The sequence below is a fragment of the Chionomys nivalis genome, chromosome 11 (genome assembly GCF_950005125.1).
Source record: "Chionomys nivalis chromosome 11, mChiNiv1.1, whole genome shotgun sequence".
Classification (NCBI taxonomy): Eukaryota; Metazoa; Chordata; class Mammalia; order Rodentia; family Cricetidae; genus Chionomys; species Chionomys nivalis.
Window position 1 is genome coordinate 77,575,938 of NC_080096.1, and position 22,896 is coordinate 77,598,833.

Here is a 22,896-nt window from a genome sequence, read left to right on the forward strand (position 1 = left end):
GTGACAATTGCGTAGCTTTGTCTGTTTGTAAAACTCCTAGTAGTGAGATCAGGACTGGCCCTTGCTGGCTTTTGGGAACCTGTTCTCTATACTGAATTCCTTCACCCAGCCTTATTGCAAGGGAAGGAGCTAGGTACTGCCTCAACTTGATGTGCCATTCTTTGTTCAAGTTCACTGGAGGCTTGCCCCTTTCTGAATGCAGCCAGAAGAGGAATGGATGTATTAGATAAGGACGGGTGCCGATGAGAAGTGGGGAGGAAACAAGAAGAGGAAGTGGAAGCTGTGGTGTCAGTATGTAAAATAAATGAAAAATGTTAATTAAATAAAATAAACATAAGAATGAAAAGTTCTTGATAGAAAATATGTATTTAGCAAATACTGATTAAATGTATGAATACATTTCTAATTTTTACTTGGAATAAAAGATAATTTGACAATTTGAAAGAAAATGAAACATATATTAATAGCCAGGTAGCGGTAGCTGGGAAAGGTTAGACACACTCAGTAGATTGATCAGCACAAAGACTAGTGTTGGAAATACAATCCCCTCCTAACAAACTGGCACTTCTAGAATATTCTTATTTTCACAACAGAAAATAATTTCAAATGAAAATAAATAAAACTCTATTGAAAAATGAAATTGCCAGTAATAATGGCTGATTGGAACTCTGCAACAATTATAGCACAGACATGTACTTGTTTGGTTTTATAGGCAAGTAAAACTGATGATTTGTTCTCATCATTAGTTTACTCAAAGGTTTTCAAACATTTGGCAGTCAGGTTCACCTAATCTTTTAGTCAGATACAACAATATGGTTTCATTGATCCTTAAATTCTTTCAGTGTGGACAGAGGTTGAGTCTAAAACTTTGAATTCTTGATCCCTACTGATTCTGTGGATCAATAAAGGCTGTAATCAGTTAAGGAAACAGGGCCTCTTTGTCCTCTTGAGACGATCATATTTAAGGCGAGCTAATACATATATAAATACGTTTTAACATTCTCACCCTATTGCCCTCAGCTCATCTAATCCTACTGCATTGAAACCAACTAGCCCTTATGATCAAGTCAAGCAACAACATTTCAAGTCTTGAATATATTTATAGATGCTATTGGGATCTCAACATTAGGCATTATAGTGACAGTGTTGGTAATTCATAGGACTTTCAGCCAATCATGGTGCAGCTGAAATAATTATCTTCCAAGCAGACAGACTTTGGTTTGAATATTAAGTTCTGTCTCATCCTGGCCACAGAGCCTTGGAAATATTTCCTACATAAATCACAGCTTCTTTATTGAGAAACTTTGATTGTGCTATGCAGATGTAAATAAAATGAGTTCTTGGCTTATGGTAATTATAAGTCACTATAAAAGCTAAGAGTATTGAATGAAGCAGTACCAGTGATATCAGCAAAGATATTTAAAGTCCAGAAACAATCTGTGTAGAATCCTAAAACTAAAGCATTCTGTATGATAAGTCACTAGATCTTTCTTAACTTCAATTTATCTTGCTTGTAAAAGATATTGGTAATATCTAATATTAGAGTACTCTTTTGGAAAATAGCCTTGGTGCTTATGTAGTTTTCTACCTACAGATTAATTCATAAAAGATGAGGAACTTATTACAAAAGAATCATCATTCCAATCACCCTCATCCCATCTCTGTATGCTTTTAGTTTTCTCCTTGATAAAATATCAGAGGGATGAGAAACCCACTCTGCAGTGGCAGTTTGTCCACTCCATGATTCATCCCTCCCAGCTGTAGCTCCACTGCTGAGAGCACTGGCCTTCAGCCCAGATTCTCAGCTCCTGGGCTACCCTCTTCCCCTGTGCTCTCATTAACTACTACTCTTACAATTAAATTTTGCAATGAATGTCGACTACCTGGGCTGAGAGAATTCTAGCTTACCACACTGAGTATAAATTTCCACCAACAGCCCTTCTGGTTGGATCATAATTCAGGGCCATTAATCACCTCCCTGGCCTCAAGGGTCCAGAAGAGGCAGAGAACTTAATAAAGACTTCTTAGAGGAAAGAAAAAAAGCATCAGAGTCAGTGTTGGAAGATGTTTTGATGGTTGTGGAGTGAAGATTGTTCAGGAAAACCCTGGGTAGTTAAAGACCTTGGGGACAGACATTGTATTGGGCCTACCAGATGTTGCAGTGGTTACTGTCATAGATGAAGACATAATTTATGTCTGTAAAATCTATATTAGAAGAGGTTTCACAAGTATGTTGTTCACTTCTAGTAATAAATCTCTCTACTTCTAACTATTACAACTAAAATTTTGCTCTTAGAGATATGGGTTCTATGCCTAAGTAAGTCCATTATGATGATGACTGTTACTTGAGTAAAGTATTAAAGCACTTTGTGGCTCGTATTCTCTTTCCTGGTCTTTTCATTTTTAATAGCCAAAACAGGCACAAAGGCCATAATTGTAGTTTTCACTTGGTCAAGGAAGAAACTGAGGCATTGAATATTATGTGCTTTTTTTAAGTGCCTCAGAGACATTCAGCAAAACATAAGGGATTCCCTACCATACTCTTGTGTATTCTCTGTTTGTTCAGTATACGCTGTACTGTTCAAATTGAAGAATAGTTTTCAGGTCCAAGAGTAGTCAAGTACTCACATTGACAAGGGGAGTGTCAAACATTGTTTGTAAAAACTCAGAATTGATACCATTTGTTCTCAGATTGGATTTAGCTTCAGCTTTGTCTGAAGACCTAGAAATATCATGTCTTTGATATCATGCTTTTAATGTTGCCATCATTATTCTGAGCAGAATCATTGTGAGTTGGAAAAGAATGAAGTCTTGAGTTTAGCAAATAAGGCTTTGCTAAAATGCTCTCTTTTCTCCATAATATAAAACTTTACTTGTTGCAATAGAAGAAAATGCAATCCTACTTTGCTTTATAGAAACAGGATTTTAATGAATTAATTCTTCATATGATGTGGCTGTCAAATAGGAAAAGGCTAGATTAATGGTGGATAACATTTATTTAGGTGTACTGTGCATTGAGGGCCTTAGAATTTCACACAACTATATTAATGAATGTATTTTAGTCAGATTCTTGTTTCAAATGAGTTTAGGTTAAGAAAAAAAATCATCTAACAAAGCTAAAACTTCTATATATTACTAGATTTCGCACACATCTGATGCTTTTTTAAATACAGGTAAAAATTTATATAACAGACAACAATCAACAATATAAATATTCTTATACTACAATAATGGTTTCTTGGATTTTCATACCACACACACACACAACAGACACACAATTTTTCAATAATAAATCCTTTCTCCTTGGCTCATGATTGAGACAATTTTCTATTCCACTAATGTTGGATTTTGTCATAACTTATATTGAAAAACTGAATACTGATCAGGTATTCCCTGGTGCAAGGGAATCTCCCAGGAATCTACAAGGATGACCCCAGCTAAGACTCCTAGCAATAGCAGATACATAGGCTGAACTGGCCATCTCCTGTGACCAGACTAGTGCCTAGCCCAATTTTCACCAGAAGCAGATGTGTCTCACTTTCGAGAAAGGTCTAAGTTCTTAAAAACTCTAAATGCCATATTCTCTAAGTCATTGAAGTGTTAATGATTATCTATGTAACTGAATTATATCTCTGTAAATCTAGAAAATCTAACTAACATGACTAAAAGTTTAGATGACTATATATTAAATGGTATTAATTATATATTACATTTTTGCATGCGCTGTACAAACACACAACCTTAAACAAGAAAAGATATACACATACACAGTGTAACAAATTGACCTTAAATTTGTATCAGCAGACTAAGAGTCATACCAATGGAAAGTATTCATCTTTATATTATATCCCCCTCATTTTAGAAAGAGATTGACTGTGACCATTTACCTATTTATAATCAACCCCTTTCAAATGAAAGCAAACATTTATAAGCAATTACTTTAGGAAGTTAGACATTGTTTTTTTAGACTAAATACTTTTAGGGTTCACATAGACCTTTCGGGGATCTTGTTCCATCAAACCACACTAGTCTGGAAGGAATCTGCAGGTTCCCATCCTCGATGGAAAGAAATCAGAAGCTCTTTTCCAAAGTAGCATATCCTTAGACTCAAATTTTGAAGTCAAGATACATACATATATATATATATGTATGTATATATATATATATATATATATATATATATATATATATAAAACTTAGCACCCCGTACAACTTAGCTAAGTCTCTCTGTACTTAGCTCATTAACAGTGAAAGAAATTAAAAGAAAACACATAATTCAGATTCTCTGTATTTTCCATTTTACATGGCTTATTTTTTATTCTATTTCTTCTAAACATTTTTATTGTCTTTACTACTTTAATCTGAGACTTTTTGTACTCTTTCTTCTCTTTCATAAGCCCCTGTACATTTGCCCAACACTGTGATCCATTTAGAGATCTTTTTTTTTTTTTTGTCTGAGTATGTTTTTATGGCAAATCTGTAATCATTTTCTGACCAGGAGTACCTTTTTTTTTTTTAAATGTAAATGCTAAGTGGGTGGGCTAGGGGCAACTCCACAGTCCTGCCTGTTGGCTCTGCCCCATTCAACATGGCAGAGGTATGTTCACTGCCTCTGTGAGTCATGCTCACCACCGCAGCTCCATTAAGCAACTAGTGGCACACTGCTCACAGACCCCATTTAAGTGCAGGACCTCCCAAAGAGCCAGAGTTTATACTTTCAGTATGAACCAAGAAGCCATCTCTTAAAGAAGGTATACAGTTATTGCTACTAATGCTGAGTCAAGAAATCTTCTCTTAAAGGATCACAGATCCTATCTAAAAAAAAAAAAAAGAAAAGAAAATGAGGCTACCAAGAAGCTCCAATTGACTCCTTATTTCGTGGGTCCAAAAGCCCTCTTTTTCTTGCTTAAGCTTTTTAAAGGTCTTATGAGAATCCATGCCCTAAAACGGTTAGTGCCATTTTGTGAGCAGCCACCCTGACTCGAATAATTACACAAAAACTATATTAATCCAAACACTGTTTGGTCAATGGTTCATGCATATTTCTAGCTAACCTTATAACTTAAATTAGACCTTTTCTTTTCATCTGTGTATGGCCACAAGACTGTGGTTTACTGGTAAGTTTCCAATATGACGTCTGTCTCTTTCAGCAGCTACATGGCATATCTGTGACTCTGCCTAATCCCTCTATGTATCTCTTTGAGACTGCCTATATTCTACCCTGACATAGGCCAAAGCATCTTTATTTATTAACCGATAAGAGCAACACATATACAGGAGGACATCCCATATCACAGAATCAACTGACCTGGGCTCATAGAGGTTCACAGAGACTGACTGACAACCAGGAAGTCTGCATGGGACTGACATAAACACTCTGTATATATGTTACAGTTGTATAGGGTGATCCTCTTGTGGGACTCCTAACAGTGGAAACTGGGGCCATCTCTGACTTTCTTTTACAGACTTTTGGGAACCTACTCTTCATACTGGGTACCTTTGTCCAGCTTTAATACATAGGGAAGTTGGTATTCTTACTGTAAGTTGGTATCTCATGTTTTGTTTATGCTCACGGGAGACCTGTCTGTCCTTCCCTAAACAGAAATGGAGGAGGGGTAAATTGGGGATTTGGAAAAGGGAGATTGTGGGGAGGGAGTGGGAGTAGAGGAGGTAGAGGAAACTGCAACTGGAATGTAAAATCATAAATAAACAAATTTATTTTTCAAAAGGGTTAATGAAGAAAAAAGAAAGAAAATTTGGATACTGTTTATCTGTTTATATCATACCAAGGCATATATTTGCGAATTCAGTTTGGTTTTACAAATTCTCATTTCTTATTCACGATAAATTTAATATGACCCAAAGAGATTTTATGTATCCATCTTACCTAGGCAAGGCACATAAGGTAGAACTCAATGCCCAGGTAGCTATTCTAAGTATAATATACACATGGAACTAATTTAAAAACAACTTCTTGATTGATTCACGGAGTCCACCATAGTTCAACTAAGTTGCTTTCTTTCCAGAGACCCAATAAATGTAACAAGTTCACAATGTTTAAGAATTAGATTTTCATGTAATTCAATATAAAGCATTCTATGGAAAGACTTACATAAAGTGTTTTTCAAACAGGGTCCTCTGCTTAACTCAGGGATTAAGACTGACACAGGCTTTACCTCTCCTACTGTCAACAAACTTAATGAGGCATAATTGCAAAGTAGCAAAACACACATTTTTACATTATATAGTTCGATGCATGTTGATGTGTGTATAGTGACAAAGAAGAAAATATACAAGTCCCGCATTTCCAAAAGTTTATGACTCATTGAAGTCCTATCCTAATCAATCCTTGCCCCTTGGGCAACTATGGACTTCATTTCTGTTATCAATAGCTTGCATTTTCTATGAGTTTTACAAGTAGAATTTCACACTACGTGGCATATTTTATTATTTTTAATTGTTGAGTACTACTTCTTATTAAGAGACATAACAATTTAATCACCCATCTATCAATAAACATCTGTGCTGTTGCCAGTTTTATGCTGGTAGGACATAAATATTCCGTGAGTATGTGAATAAGGGTACTTTGTGTGCATGTGCTGGAATTCTTTCACATGTTAATTAGAAATCAAATGGTTGGGTCAGGTGGTAATTGCATATTTAGCTTTTTGCTACTGTGCATCTTCAGAGGAGTTATTGAGAGAAGGCTGCTTCACAGTTACTACACGCCTCCCTGTCTGGCTCTGGAGAACTGGAGAGTTCAGGAGCCCTGATCTTTATCTGGTCCTACTGTTGCCTCTCAGGCTTTGTTTTAGTTTTTGTCTCTAATAATGTGGAGAGTTGGGCTTTTATTGTGAGATGGTCCAAAGGGTACTACAACATTAGGAAAAAAGAATTCCTCTTTCTTCGTATTCTAGGCAAGTCTGATGTTCCCTTTCACTTGACTAACTGGACCTGCTCTTGTTTACTTCTGGGACAAGAGACTGGATTAAGTCACCTGTCAGAATGGGGGCAGGAAACAGAGCCAGATCCTATTGTCATTTGAATGTAAAATGTTCTACAGTAGACATGTTTGAATATTTACTATCAAGTCAGGGGCTAATTGAAACGGTAGAAGAGGCTTTAGGAAATGGGATTGTATGAGAGTCATTGGTGACCACACTTTGAGGTTTTATACTTGTCTCCAGTTCCTGCCCACTCCTCTTGACACAAGGCATCTAATGCCCTGTGCCTCCACCCCTGCCTTCGTTAGCATGGTAGACTATGTCTCTTCATACCTTGAGCAAAATAAGTACATTCCTACTTTAAGCTGCTTGTTCTCAGGATTTATTTTATCACTGTAATGAGAAAATAGCTAATATAAGCCTTCAGAGATCGTTGTCAGAGAGGGAGGAAAGGACAAACCTTCCAAGAGGAAAAGGCAAGGGCCGTCTGCCCCTTTAGAAGAGGCAGGCAAGCAGAGACGTAAACAAACAGCAGTGATAATTATGGAATCTTGTTAGTATATGGATATCCTTATTGAGCGCCAGAATTCTGCCAGTCCCAGGTTGAATTGTATTGTCTTTCCTTTTCTCCATTTCTCCTTTCTGCTTTCAGTGGAATAGAATGCACATTCTTGTGTCATATGTAATGAAAGCTGACTTTGAATCTTTTGATCTACTAATATCAGTGGCATACGAAAGGATGCTAAAGAAGGGAAAAGGGCCCTAAAATTGAAAGAAAACAGTAAAGGATTAGATGTCAGATTCCTTCCTCTTCTAACACCCTGTTCGTCTATGAATCTACAACGCTTGTCCGGCCATGGTCGAATTCTCTGATAACTTGATTCTCTCTCTAGGTGGCCCATGCTCTTAAACAGACCACAGTCTAATCTTTTGCCCAAGCTCAGATCATGAAGATGATACACCCCTGAGGACACATTGACATTTTGATGTTCCTAGTTAGGGGGGAATAAAACCATGAACTGGGGTAAGTGCATTAACAAGCAAATAAATTTATTGGATGCTAGTGCTAAAATGAGTCTTTGTTTATCATCGGCTTTTAAGGAGAAAAATATGCATATGGCCAAGGGAACACAGGGATCTCTCTGTGCCTGATTTTCTTTTCCACTTCTCTGCCATCATCATGTGCAGAAAGAAGGCAGGAACTCTGCAGATGTTATATAGTCACTGGATTAATGATGTGGAAGGAAGCTTTTACTTCTATGATTATGTTCCGTACCCTAAGTGAGTTTCACTTCCTATTGGATTACTAAGCACCTCGGGGTACCAATGTGATTTTGTTCCTGGCAGCACTCAGTGTTTTGGAATTTCTTTTTTAGAAGGTGATAGGATCTCAATGTCCCTTTCTTTTTCAGTGGAGAAAAATTGTATGTCAAGGTCTCAGATTCTGTTCTGATTGCTGCGATAAAATACTCTGACAAAGCAACTTAAGTGAGAAAAGTGTTAGTCTGGCTTATAGATCAATGGTACAGTCCATCCAGGCAAGGAAACAGATGGACACATTGTGTCTACAGAGAAATTAACATATGCGGTTACTCATGTTCTTTCTCAATTTATACAGTCCAGAGTTTGAGCTGGGGAATAGTGCTACCTGTGCTGAGTGGTTTTTTTCTACCTCTGTGATTGAAATAAGTAAACACGTCACAGAAAATCCCAGAGAATAATCTCCCATATGAGTCTATATATTGTCAGCAGTTCAAGATTAATACAAATCATGACAATTGGGAAAATAAGACTTTGATGTCAGAAAACCTAAGGTAAAGGGGCCCAAGATGGCTGCTCTCTGCTACCGTCGTTTCCTTAAGCTCTGTGAGGAATGGCCAGTGGACGAGACCTAAGGGGGCCGGGACTTGGGCGCTTACCTGCGGCAGCGGGTAGCACAGGCCTTTCGGGAGAGAGAGAACACCCAGGTGGCAGAACCTGAGGCCTGTGATCAGATGTACGAAAGCTTAGCACGACTGCATTCAAACTACTATAAACACAAGTACCCTTGCCCCAGAGAAACCAGCTTCAGTGGCCTGTCCGCGGAAGAGTACAAGCTGATCCTGTCCACAGACACCCTGGAAGAGTTCCAGGAGATGGATAAGAGCGTGTGGAAGAAACTCCAGAAGTTTGCACCCACAAGGCCAGAGGAGAAACATAAAGCCTGGGCACGGGTCTTGTCCCGCCCACGTACCTGACCCTCATCAATAAAGCTGTCCAGTTTCTCCAAAAAAAGGAAAGAAAGAAAGAAAGAAAGAAAGAAAGAAAGAAAGAAAGAAAGAAAGAAAGAAAGAAAGAAAGAAAGAAAACCTAAGGTTAAATCTTTGATCTGACACTCGCTAGCTGGGCATTTCAAATAATCATAAGGGGCTGTGGGTATGATCATCTCAAAAGCCCTCCCTGAGGTTTAGGGAACCATCATGTATATAGTGTATAGCACAAAGCAAGAGTAGGATGAATTATGGGCCCATGCCATTTGTTTCTGTCTTTGAAACTATCCCCAAAGGGATTTAAACAACCTTTAAATATATTTACAGCATGGCTTGATAGTGCAGGACTGTAATGCCATTTACCAAGCAGAATGAGACAGGAGAATCACAGGTTCAACACTAGGTAACTTAGCAAGAATCTGCCTCAAATTATTAAATATAAATAGACTGGGTATATAGCTAAGTGGAAGAACATTTGTCTCATATACATAAGGACCTGTGTTCAAGCTCCAGTCCTTCAAATAGTAAAACAAACAGAGAATGTATGTGCTACTAGGGGTCTCATAGGTGTTGATATTGTCTGACACAGAAGTGAGTGGAGAGCGTCTATCCAAGACTGCTAATTAAACCAACTGGACTTTCTGTAACAGCTTGCCTCTAGGACCCACCCTTTTATTTAAACACCAACCAAAAATGTTACAGAATTTGACAATAAAGAGTCAAATTTACATTGAGGTAAATTTTTTTTTTTTTTGAGGATGTGGTCTTCAGGAAACATGATGACTTACAATTTCTTTCCTCATGCTTTAAGCAAAAATGTCACTAATACCTCTGAATTGAGGTCATGACTAACCATTCCCAAATCATCATGTTGGATTTTCAAAGACCCTAACACTTAGACGTAATAAACCCAAAGTTCAGAGTTATGAAATAATTGGACTGAAGTCAAGTACTGAGTCAGAGACAATGCTGCAAAAATGGAAAAAGAAAAGTGTGGATATTAAAGAAATTTGGAAGCATGCTATTATGGAACTGACTCTTAAAGTAAAAAATCCTTATTACTTAGGCAACTAACAGGATCAATGCAATCCTTATCAAAATTCCAGTAATTTTTCCAAAACCAGAAAAAAATCCTAAAATTCATATGACACCTACAAAAAAAAAGACAAAATAGGCATAGCATTTTGAACAAAAAGACAAAAATATCTGAAAGTCTGAAAGTCATATATTTCCTTACTTCAAAGTACATTTCAACGCTATAGATTTTTAACATGAATGACCTACAAAGGACTCATAGCTCAAGGGAAGAGAATAGAATACACAGACATAATGCCATGGGTACATAATTAGCTAATCTTTGAAAAGTGTGTAAATAACACACTATAAAGAAAACACAATTCCTTTAAAAAATTATGTTGAGAAAGCTAGAGAAATATGCATGATGAATAGGAAACGGCAGTCATAGACTCGTTCCTTGTGTGCCTTTAGGAAATCAGTGAACTCTGAGGGCCTTTATCAGATGATCAATCTCTTGATGAGTCATAACATGGCAGCATTTTAGTATACGGGGAACATAAAGGTAGGGCGTAATGGGAGGATTAGATCACTGAAGTGGGTTGTTGAGAGCTGAATCTGGGCCCAGTTCCTTCCTGAATTTCCTCTCTCTGCTTCCTGACCATTACTCAGCTCTATGATATATCCCCCTGTCAAAATGACTGAAATGACCAAATATTTTGAAATTCAACAAAGACAATCATTCCTTCATTAAGTTGTTTCTTTGAAGTATTTAGTCACAGTGCAATAAAACTAACAAAATCCACTTGCAAACAAGACCAAAATTGGGTTCTCATATTATGTGTATACAATATTCATCTTCAATAAATACAAGATATGAATCTAACATTTGAAACTATAGAATTCTTTGGAGAAAATATCTTGAAGAGCAATCATCAAAACATTTTAATAATAACTTTTTGGGTATAATATTCAATACATAGACAACAAAAAAAATAAACAAATTTTCTCATAGTGAAAAAACTTAAAAATTCTATAGATGGGACTGAAATATGATATATATATGATATATATATAAAACATTCCTATAATTCTGTGTCCATGAATGAAAAATAATCTGGTTTTAATGCTGGGCAAATGGAATGAGTAGAAATTTTTTCAAAGAATATATACAAATGGAAAATAGATACATAAAATGATATTAAATGTTGTTATTGATCAAATAGATGTAAATAAAATTTAAGATATTACTTTGTCCTTTGTAGTATGGCTGGTATCCAAAAGACAAAGATAGCAATATTGAAAAGGGTGGGTGCAGAGAAATTGCATTATACATATTATAAAACATTGTGTTATACATATATACATAAAACAAAAAATAAACTCAATGGATTATATTCATTTGTGCATACACACATATGTAAATATATGTAGCAATAATAATTAAGGGTAAAAGGCTATCAGTTTAATAGTGGAAGAACCATGGGTGCAGTTGGAGAAGAAAAAGTAAGAGGGAATATGATATAATAGTAATTCAATTAGAAGTCTAAAAAGTAAAACTATAACTTAAAACTCTTATTATTCAGAATCCAACTTATAAGTTTATACATAAGGATTGAAATCATGATTTCAAAGCACATCTGTGTCCTTGTGTGCATTATAAGATTATTTTTCATGATCAAAATCATAGAAACAACCAAAATGAACACTGACAGGTTAGTGGGTAAAGAGAATATGGCACATTACACAGGAACACGTCTCTAACATTACACAAGAAAATTCTCCCCCTTACAATGATATGGACGAAATTAATAAACATTTTGTTAAGTGAAACAAGCCAGACACGAAATGACAATCACTCCAATGTACCTTGTATATGAGAAATGTTACTGGTCATAATTACAGGAAAGAATGGATTGGTGGTCTGCAGGATCGGCAAGGAAGACAAAATGTGGAAGTCTATATTTAATAGAAAAAAATGTGCAATTTGCTCTACCTTAAGGAATCATCATTTTGATAGTTACGACTCCCTTCTCAGATAGCTCTAGGCTTTGTTAACAGTTAAAGCTAATTAGGACACAGGGTAACTGTACTCATGTGTTTATCTTATCCACAATAAACTGAATAACTGACGATCCAGTCATGACGCATTCCTAATTTCAGAAGTAAATACTGCTGAGTTATGGAATGTGAGTCCCCTTCTATGTAAAATGTTTCTTTATATTAAGAAAAGTCTTCAGTCCAGTGCTCCAATGTTGGTCTCTGTCTCTGTCTTCTTTCATCGCCTGATGAAGGTTAATATTCAGGGGGATGTTTATATGTTTTTCTTTGGGTTCACCTTCTTATTTAGCTTCTCTAGAGTCACGAATTATAGTCTCAATGTCCTTTATTTATGGCTAGAAACCAAATATGAGTGAGTACATCCCATGTTCCTCTTTTTGGGTCTGGCTTACCACACTCAGGATAGTGTTTTCAATTTCCGTCCATTTGTATGCAAAATTCAAGAAGTCATTGTTTTTTACTGCTGAGTAGTACTCTAATATGTATATATTCCATACTTTCTTCATCCATTCTTCCATTGAAGGACATCTAGGTTGTTTCCAGGTTCTGGCAATTACAAACAATGCTGCTATGAAATAACATAACCCAGGGGCTCAATACTACTTGCATAAGAAAAAAGGATAAAAATCTACCCCAAATCCTCAGGCAAATGGTCCCTTCCCTCTCCTGCCACAGTATATGGCATCTTTATGAGGCAAGTTCTTCCTGTCTCCTCCAGTCTACAAACGTTAAAGAGAGGAAGACAAAGTATTCTCGTCCTTGAACAGTCCGAGTAATCAAACGCCAAGGCCGATCAAGAATCTGTATACAGGCTTTGACTGAGAACACCATCTGTTCAGAGCTTTTACTTTTAGCAATCCAACCTTTCTTCACCAATAGCATTAAAATCATTTCCAAACATGAAAATCATCAAGGAAGGGGGGGAAAGGATCTACTAGATTCTCGTGTGTTAAATATTCTCATTTTATGTGTTACTGACATATTATTTTCACAAAACCATGATGTAGATAATATATATTTTTCTCAAATTTATACAGAATAAAGTGAGATGAAATATAAAAAAAAAAAAAAAAAAAGAAAAGTCTTGCTTTCTCATACCTTGCCCCCGGTTTATTAGCCTTTGACTTTAAAATCAGCTGTCATGTATTCCTTCCTACTGCTTCATCAAGAATGAATTCACACATTAAAGCCAGCCTTTTCCTCTCAGTTAGCAATCCCAAGACCTTAGCAATGTCTTCTAATGAAAGAATTAGAGTTCTCTTAGTTTCTCATTACCAATTTCTTCTCTGAGTATAAAATTACTGTAAGTTTTGCATAGAACTTTCGGGTAGTCCAGTAGGTCAAGTCGCTGTTGTTTGCTCATTAGCCAGAAATTTCAAGTTTCTAGAAATTCTCAGTAAAATCTTCAATTATCTTGGCAACTGCATTCATGTGTCAAAGACTGTGTGAATAAGAAATTGAGCAGGGGACCTTTATCTATGGGAAACAGTGCAAGAGTAAATGAGCTTAGTAAAAGCAACAAAATCATGGCTAGAAGCTAAAAATAACTTTTAGTACAGTGAAACTTACTGAGATTCAAAGAGAGTATCTAAGGCTGTTGAAGTGTGAGCGGCGGGGCTGCGTACCCGGCACCCGGCCGCCCGCATGGCTTTACCCAAAATAATTACACGGAAACTGTATTCTTTTAATCACTGCCTGGCCCATTAGTTCCGGCCTCTTATTGGCTAGCTCTTACATATTGATCTAACCCATTTTTAATATTCTGTGTAGCACAATGAGCTGGCTTACCAGGAAAGATCTTAACCTGCGTCTGTCTGGAGTGGGAGAATCATGACGACTCCCTCCCTCGGCTTCTTTCTCCCAACATTCTGTCTGTTTACTCCACCCACCTAAGGGCTGGCCTATAAATGGGCCAAGGCAGTTCCTTTATTAGTTAACCAATGACCTTCTTCCATCATAAGGCAACCCAGGTCTTTGGTGAAGAAGAAGTGCAGGGGCTGGAGAGATGGCTGTGGAGTTAAGAACCCTTGTTGCTTTTATGAAGGACTAGGGTTTGATTCACAGCATTGGTATAGTGCCTCAAAAACCAATGGTAACTCCAGTGTCAAAGGATCTGACCCCCCTTTTCTGGACACTGAGGGCACAAATTATGCACATGCATACAAGCAGGCAACAATCATTATATAAAGTAAAATTAAATCAAAATAAAAAATAGGACATCAACTCCAGAATCTCATACAACTAATTTACATCTAGGCTTTTAAATCTACTTTCTATGTGTCCATGGGAGATATCTTAACTTCACTGAAACCATGTATCCATGTTCATAAATTCACAATTTAACAATACTCATATTGTATGGTTATGGTATACACGTTGAACACATTCTATTGTACTTCATATCTCATAACAAATACATACTTTCATTAGATTATTTATTGTGGAGCAAATGTATTCTATAGCATCTATGTGGATATCAAAGAACAGCTTGTAGAAGCTGGGTCTCATTTCCACCATGTAGGCATCACTCCTAGAACTCACTCTGTCAGGCTTGACAGCAAATACCCTCTAAGACATCTCCTTGATCTAAATATTTACTTTTACACTTAGAATTACCATCAGGATTAAATTATAGGCATTCTTTGATAGATCATATAACTTTCTCAACCTCTTTACACATCTTTACATCCTTTGTGTTATCTGATTAATAAAATTTACTTCATAAGGATGATTTACTCAATTTTGAAAGTCAAAAGGTGATCATACCTGGGAAAACATATAAATATTTTATAAACTAGAGAGGAATAACAGGAAATAAAAAAAAAAGGATGAGCCAGGATTGGAACCTGGGATCTCCTAGATCCAAAGTCAATATTTTCTATTATTTAAGAGTAAAAGGGCTCCAACAGAGAAAGACATCAACCCGAAGGTTTTCAAACAACTCTGAAAAATGGACTGATCATGTGACTTTTGCACATCACTTTTGAGACTGACATAGTGGACACTGGTGTACCTTTGCCGTCTCCACAAGCTTATTCTTTCTGGTGAGAAGATTCTCAGGCAGCACAGATTGTTCTGAAAAGTCAACAACGTTCCACGAGCAGGCATAGACAGGCCTCACAGTGAGAAGCATGCCTTGTGCAGGACACTGACATCTAAACTAGCTCAGCAAGTGCTGCCTCACTGAGAATGCACACCCCACCATGAGCAATTGTTGTTTTCTAGAAGCACAAATGGACTTCCTGATAAAACTCAGCTGCATGGAATAAAGAAAGAAGCCCTCATTTTGCTATGTTTCAAGGCCTTTCCTATCACTGGCCAACAGCTTTATCATTTTGTGGCTGTTTCAAAGGAGCCTCGCTGGAAAAGCTTGCACATTTTCTCCATAAGCCTTATCAGCCACACTCAGACTTGTTCATTTCACTAATGGTTTCCCCAAAAAAGCAGCTGAAAGATTCGAATCAGAACAACTCGCTTTGGGTTATCTAGAAGAGTTCTTCTGGCCTTTGACCTGTGGCCATTGGCTGCAGACATGAAAACATCTTGTGCGGTGGACCTTCAAGACCTGCTGAATCCACCTTTTTGGGTTCTGCAACACTCATCAGCAGGTATTGTGACTAATGATATAACAAGGTTCTGGATGTTTCTCTTCTCTGTTTGTATATGGCTGTGGATCAAGACACAAACAGATGCAAGATTCTTTGGTCAGTGTGTTCTTTATCAGATACATTCATGGAATTGTATGATACCTACATAAGAGAGCTTACATGTCACTTTAACATTTAAAATGCCATTCTCATTTACAAAATGGTAGTGAGAAATTCAATTAAACAGTGGATCTGTGATTATTATAAGAAAAGCTATAAGGCATTCATTTATTCATTAAGCTACATTTACTTTTTAGCCATCAAATAATATTCTTCTAAAGAAGTAAAGGTACAGAAAACATAGAATGCAGGAAGAGCACTCTTCCTATTATTGAAGGTTGAGAAAGTTGATTTTCATAAAGTATTTGTTAAAGTGGTACATGCTGATTCATGCTTACAATCACAATTCTCAATAAACTGAGGTGTATGTTTTGCAAATTCAAGGCTAGCCTGAAGTAAATGTGAGCTCCTTTCTAAAAAAAAGTCAGGCACTATTCCCAGTACTCAGAAGGCAGAGGCAAGTAGATCTCTGTAAGGTTGAGGCCAGCCTGGTCTACAAAGTAAGTTCCAGGACTGCCAGGGCTACACAGAGAAACCCTGACTTGAAAAGAAAAAATTTTAAAAAAGAGAAAAAAGTCAAACACACATATGCATATATGCATATACATTTATTTTTCTTAAAAGTGGAATCATACAAAATGTATTTTATTGTTTTTTTCCTTCAAAAATATTTCTGACTTTTTAAATGTTTTGCTGAAATCCTGCTGTTCTTTTACTACTAAATATAGTTCCATTGTAATGTGTGTAATATTTTGACTGTTGACCTCTTAAATGTTTGGATTGTTACTGATTTTAATATGCTATAATCATTTGTATAGAAGTGCTTTTGTGTGCACTCATGTTTTCATCTTTCTTAGGTAAATTCTGAGGAATTGGGTAAAATGTAAAATATATGTTTAACCTGTCCCCCCCTCTGTGTGTGTGTGCTATCACTTATATATCTCTCTCTATCCCTCCTTTTCCTTATATCTGAGAAGAGTATTGAGCCGTGGTCTGCCTCTACTTGTCTTTCACTAATTACTCATTAACTGAAATTTTCAAAAATTAGTAGAGTCTAGTCTAGTGTAGATTACTGAGTTCTGAGTGTGAATTTTGTCCACTTCACCAAACATACTGAGAAGAGGGAACTGATCAGCGTGTGGGCTCCATCCTCAGCCTGTGTGGGCAATGTCTCTGTTAGTAACCCCAGGAGTCCTTTAGTGAAACTGCTCACAAAGGAGCCAGCCCTGACAAGAGGCAATGTTTCCCTGGCCTTTCCATTTAGCAGGCCCTGCCTGGCTGTTTCCTTCTCTCCAGGGAGCTACTGCTATAATCCCCAGAGTTCTCCTCTCCAGACTCTTGCAATCCCATTATCCTTCTGCCTGGAGAGACAAGCTCATGTACCAGTGCCTGCACAGAGACTCCTGTGGATGTATTGAATTCACCACCTGGTGACTACAATTAAAATTCCTCTCCTTTGATTTATTTTGGTTAGAGGAAAGAAATCATTTAAGTTCTTGGAGATGTAGATAAGAGATGATATATGCCCCATCCATTTCCCTGATAGCAACACTTCCTGCAGCTAACACAGATGGAGAAGGAACTTCAATCACACTCACACTTGACTATCTGTATTATAGAGAATATGAGCCTTCTGATGAAGAAAAGAGGAGGGGAGAGGAGTCAGCCAGAGGAAGGAGATAATGAGAAATATGCACGATATTTTGGGGGGAAAGATCCAAGCAAAGAGAGATGTACAGCTGCTTGATACATAGAATTTCCTGTCCCGAGTAAGACTGCAATACTGCTCCACTGTTCAAAATTCAGTTGAATCGAGTCAGATATAACCTTGAAGATGATTTACTCCAGAAATTTATATCTAAGGGTCTGTGAACATATTGCAGTAGTAGAGGATTGAGATCTCCCAGAAGTAGAGTAGGTTCTGACCTCTACCTCATGTTTCCAGCTTCTTACTCCCATTAAAGTAAGCATTTCAAAATGAGGAAAATAAGGAAATAGGAAGAAGTTTATTGCTGGAAAAATGGTACCAACTACAGAGGTAAGTGTTAGATTCTCAAAAGAGTGTTGTTTGCAGGGCATTGGTGGTACATGCCTTTAATCCCAGCACTCAAGGAGGCAGAGGTAGGTGGGACTTTCTGAGTTTGAGGCTAGCATAGTCTACAGAGCAAGCTCCAGGACCATCAAGGCTACATAGAGAAACCTTGTTTCAAAAAAACAAAATCAAAAACAAAAAAGGAGAGGGAGGAGTGTTGTTTGGATGGCATTTGGAACAACTTGTTCCATGGGAAACCTTAGTGCAGAGAAGGGTTATTGTGAATAATTTTTATTCCTTGTTCTTCCCTTTTGTCTTTATATGGGATTTTTCAAGTGTGGCATGCTGGTAGATGCATAATGGAATATTGTGCACAAGTAATGTTAAGGAAATAAAATTATAATGAAGAAAAGGGCATTGGTCATCACAGTCAGCCGTGTTGACCACATCAGATTGGAGGTCATCTAGTGTCTACTGTTTCAGCAATCTCATAATATTCTTCTGTAATATACTTTGTAATCGCATCAGTCTTTAGGCATTGATCAGCATGTCGCACTCCCGATACACACACCCCTCTGCCTAGATAGCCTATCTCATGGAGACTAAGAAGGATTCATGAACCCACTGTCAATAAAAACTGTAAGGCACCTATCCCCCTCTGTCTCAAAGGAGTTATAACTTCAAAGAGTTTACAAAATTAACTAACGTCACCAAACTCTGCTATTTTGTAGTTGAGGATGATCAGTCCAAAGATTAAAAAAAAATGTTGCCCATATTCCTATTTCTTGCTCAAGGCGGTAGACAAAACCAGACCTCAGTGCTTTGAACTCTCATATTTGCCCATTTCATCTTATTGTTAGATTGCACATATACTACTGGGAAACATAGTAATTCACTTTCTATTCAACTCACCACCATCACTATTTCTGGAGAGGGCAAGAAATGTATGGCCTCTGCCTTCTGATAAAAGCACAAAAGGAGCCAAAGTTAGCTCAAGCAACACAATTTTTTTCCCTTAGGTTAGTATTTATTGACATGATAGACATTGACAATATGTCACTGGATATAAAATATTAAAATGTACACAAGAGATTATATGATGCAATTTTTCTTTTCTTGTTATTTTTTAATTAAATGTATTCGTTTATTTTACATCTCGATTGCAGTTTCCCCTCCCCTCCCTTTTGCCCCCTCCCACCAACTCATTCCCCTTCTATTTCTGTTCAGAAAGAGGCAAGCTTCCCATGTGTGCCGACAAAGCATGGAAAATCAAGTTGAAGCAGAACTAAGCTCCTCCCCTCATATGAAGACTCAATAAGGCAACTAGGTGTGACAAATAGGTTCCCAGAAGCCTACCAAAGCATTAGGGACAGGTCCCGTTCCTACTGCTAGAAGTCACACAAGTAGACCATACTATGTAGCTATCTCACACATGTAGAGAGCCTAGGTAGGCTCCTTAGCTGTCAGTCCAGTATCTGTGAGCTCTTATGAGCCCAGGTTAGTTATCTTTCTGAGTTCCAATCCTCCCTTCCTCTTTTCAACAGGTTCTTACAGCTCATCCCAGGGCCTAGCTATGAATCATTGCATCTGCTTCCATCAGCTATTGGACAAAGGCTCTCTGATTACAGGAGAAGGTTCTTAAAGTATACTTAGTAAATCTAAGGGCACATGACTTCAGAGACCTTTATTTTAATAATTGCTTCTGTTAACAGATCCATGTATCTGAATGTTTTCTTTCCCTTCTTCGGGGCTGCAAAATCTCGTCTGTTTTACTCTAAAGTTAAAAATCAGAACTGAATTATTTGTTTCCTCTTTAATGTCTAGTAAGAAACTTAGAAAGTGTCCCCTAATTAAATGTGAGCTTCCTCTGAGAATGCTGGCAGGGATTAAGGATGTAGTTTAGTGGTACAGTGTGTGCTTTAGAGGTTCTGGATTCAGTGTCTAGTACCTCAAAAAGAAGAAACAGTTAGAAAAGGACGGATGAAAAGAATAAGAGAAATAAAGCAAACAAACAAATAGTCATATCAATGCTCCAGCATCCATCTGGTAGTCTTCTCTTCCAAAGGCTCATTTTATTTAACCTATCACTTCCTCCTCTGGGAATAAGTCTAGTATATTCCTAATAATTCCTTTTTGGGAGGAGGTGAAGTAGATGGGATATCATTGTACATATGTTTTATGTATGTATGCTGTTTTCAAACTGATTAAATTCTACTCAATACAATTCATAAGTGTTTGAAACTTCGCTTAAGCACAGTCTTTGCTTATTATAAACAGAACTTCACACAACTTCTGTGACAGTAATGAACATGCTGAAATATGCCTGGGAAATTGTCTGGTCCCCCAAACAGAGGCCCCCAGGAATAACAACTCTCCTCTATCTAAATGCAAAATTACAAGGATGCTTTCTCAGCCCTGTTGTCTTGTTTCCTATTTTCTGTACCTCACAAAACTCTAGATTGCTAATCTCCTAACATTCCATGGAGTTCTGATGCCCCCTGCTGCTTGCTGCTCACTGTAGGAACTACAGGGTGTGTAGTACAGCCCTTGTTGGTTGCATGCTTTCTCTCTCTCTCTCTCTCTCTCTCTCTCTCTCTCTCTCTCTCTCTCTCACACACACACACACACACACACACACACACACACACCAGTCCTAGTTTTTTTCTTCTCTATGTTCTTCTCCTAGGGATTCAGCCTGTCTTTCTCTCCACACCTTCGACCCTGTAGCTTTCTTTTCATCTCTCTCCTCCTCCTTCAATTTCTTACTCTCACCTTGTTCGAGCCTCTGAGCATATCTCAGTCTATATCTCTTGATTCCTGCTTCCTGTATGATGAAATAATTCAGTAGATTAGTTTCTATTTCACACTCTCAGACACTCATTGATAGAATGATTTCCTGTACAGAGAAACACAGGAAAAAATGCCCATTTCATTGTCTCAAGAAAATAGATTAATGGGGTGATCAGCATTACTTCACATGCAGGGTGACCATAACTTTGCTCACACAGTTTTCCTTAATTGATAAATGAACCATTTTTTTTTTCTGCATTCCAGGAAATTTCTTCTTTTGGAATGGTCAATACTATCAGTTTGCTGTGTGATGCTGGGCATATAAGTTTTATTTTCTGAGCCACAATGTTTAACATGTAAACATAATAAGAAGCAGAAGTAGAGAGGGAGTGTGTTTTCAGTTGTGTCTGTGATTTTCCAAAGAATGCAGACTTGAGAGTTGGAAAGGGAAGTGTCGAGCTAAGACTGCTGGGCTGCATTGCACAGAGGATTTTATGGCAAAGCTTATCATAATCCTGGTAGGTGCTGTTTTATAATGAGTTCACCAAACTTTGAAGATGTTAGGCACATTAGTAGATAGTGTGTATCTGCTCCACAATTTAAACCCAAGTTGAATGCATAAGCCTCAGAGGTGTAAATAAAAACACTGGTCGGAGGATGAAGCAACTTTCTTCTTGGACTAGATTCTATTCCTGGGACGCAAGTTGCACCAGGAAACAAGAGTGAGCACATCTTCTTGTGTCGTGGGGGTCTACGTTAGAACATGCACATCTCTGTCCCTTTATGACTCTCTCCTTTCCTGAACCCTTTCCCTTTTACTCTACTCTGATTTATATGAACACATATGAATCTAAGAATTCTGCATCAGTGTGTTTAAAGGCATGACTAATGTTTGATTTTTCACGATACTTAGAACCTTGTTTTCAATATTGAAGGCACTCAGCTTTTGCTTTTGTTTTGTGAAGGCAGAAAGAGTGGGAGGTAGCAACTCAAGCATAGAGCCCAGAGGGAGAGAAAATCATAAAAGACCAGAAAAAAGGAAGGAAAATGAAAGAGATTAATATGTCTTTTAGCACATTACAGGACCCATTTAAGACATAACAGAACCTGCCTTATTGATTTGCTTTTTGCCTTTAAGTGCTGATGGCTGCAGATGACTAGAAATATGGAAGAATAAAGAAGTAAAAAGTCCACTGAATATCATATTGGTAGTTAAAATTTCAAATGTCTCATGTAGGAAAGCCAGCACAAAGAAGTCAGGACTTGTTTTATGGGGTGATACTCTTGAAAACTACCTTTTTCAGGTGCATGATGACTCTGCAAAGCAATATGCCCCTTAACCCAAGCACACTCTTGTGCCAGTTCCACGGACAGAGCTCAGCACACTGCAACCTGACGGGGTTGCTCCCACCGTTATGTTTGCTTTCCCTACAGTAAGTCTTCCCCAAGACTGATGCTAGCAATCAATACCAAATGCCGCACACTTAAGTCCATCACTGGAAAGGCTGTTACAATAACAGCAGCTATTTTTATGTGGCTGGTGATTTCTTTGCAACTCTCTAAACACAAAGAGAGGAAATAATAACTGGTCATTTTTCATCATGGCAGACAATGCAGGAGGACAAGTGGAGCAGAGGCACCTCCTGCGATCTGTGCAGTCACAAGGGCACTGGGCAGGGAAAGCAAAGCTGACTTGAGTGCCTGTGCTAGTAAGGGCTGGTGCTAGAACCCCTCACAGTCCAATGGCTATGTATCTACTCCAAAGCATCTTTCGACGGCTATAGAACTAGTAACTTTAGTTCCTCCTTATGCATTCTTAATGTTTTTATTTACAATGCAAATGAATCCAAAGTGTTAAGTAATTTATTAAAAGTTTCAAACTATGAGCAAAGCATAAGTAGTTACATATCTAGACTCTGGGACATCACAAATGTGTGTTACAGTGAGGGCCCATGCAAGGAATGCTCCACTCATTACTTCTTTCATTGCTGTGACCTAGTAACTGACAAAAAGCGTCCTAGGTAAGGAGGACTTAGTATGGCTTACGGCAGTGTACCATGGCCACAGGACTGGCTCAAGGCTTTGACAGCAGAAGTGTG

General features: G+C 37.7%; 1 pseudogene; it reads left to right on the forward strand.

Annotated features, from left to right (window-relative positions):
* Positions 1–8,773: 8,773 nt before the first annotated feature.
* LOC130884287 (ubiquinol-cytochrome-c reductase complex assembly factor 2-like) lies at positions 8,774–9,198 on the forward strand (annotated as a pseudogene).
* The last annotated feature ends 13,698 nt before the right edge of the window (positions 9,199–22,896 follow it).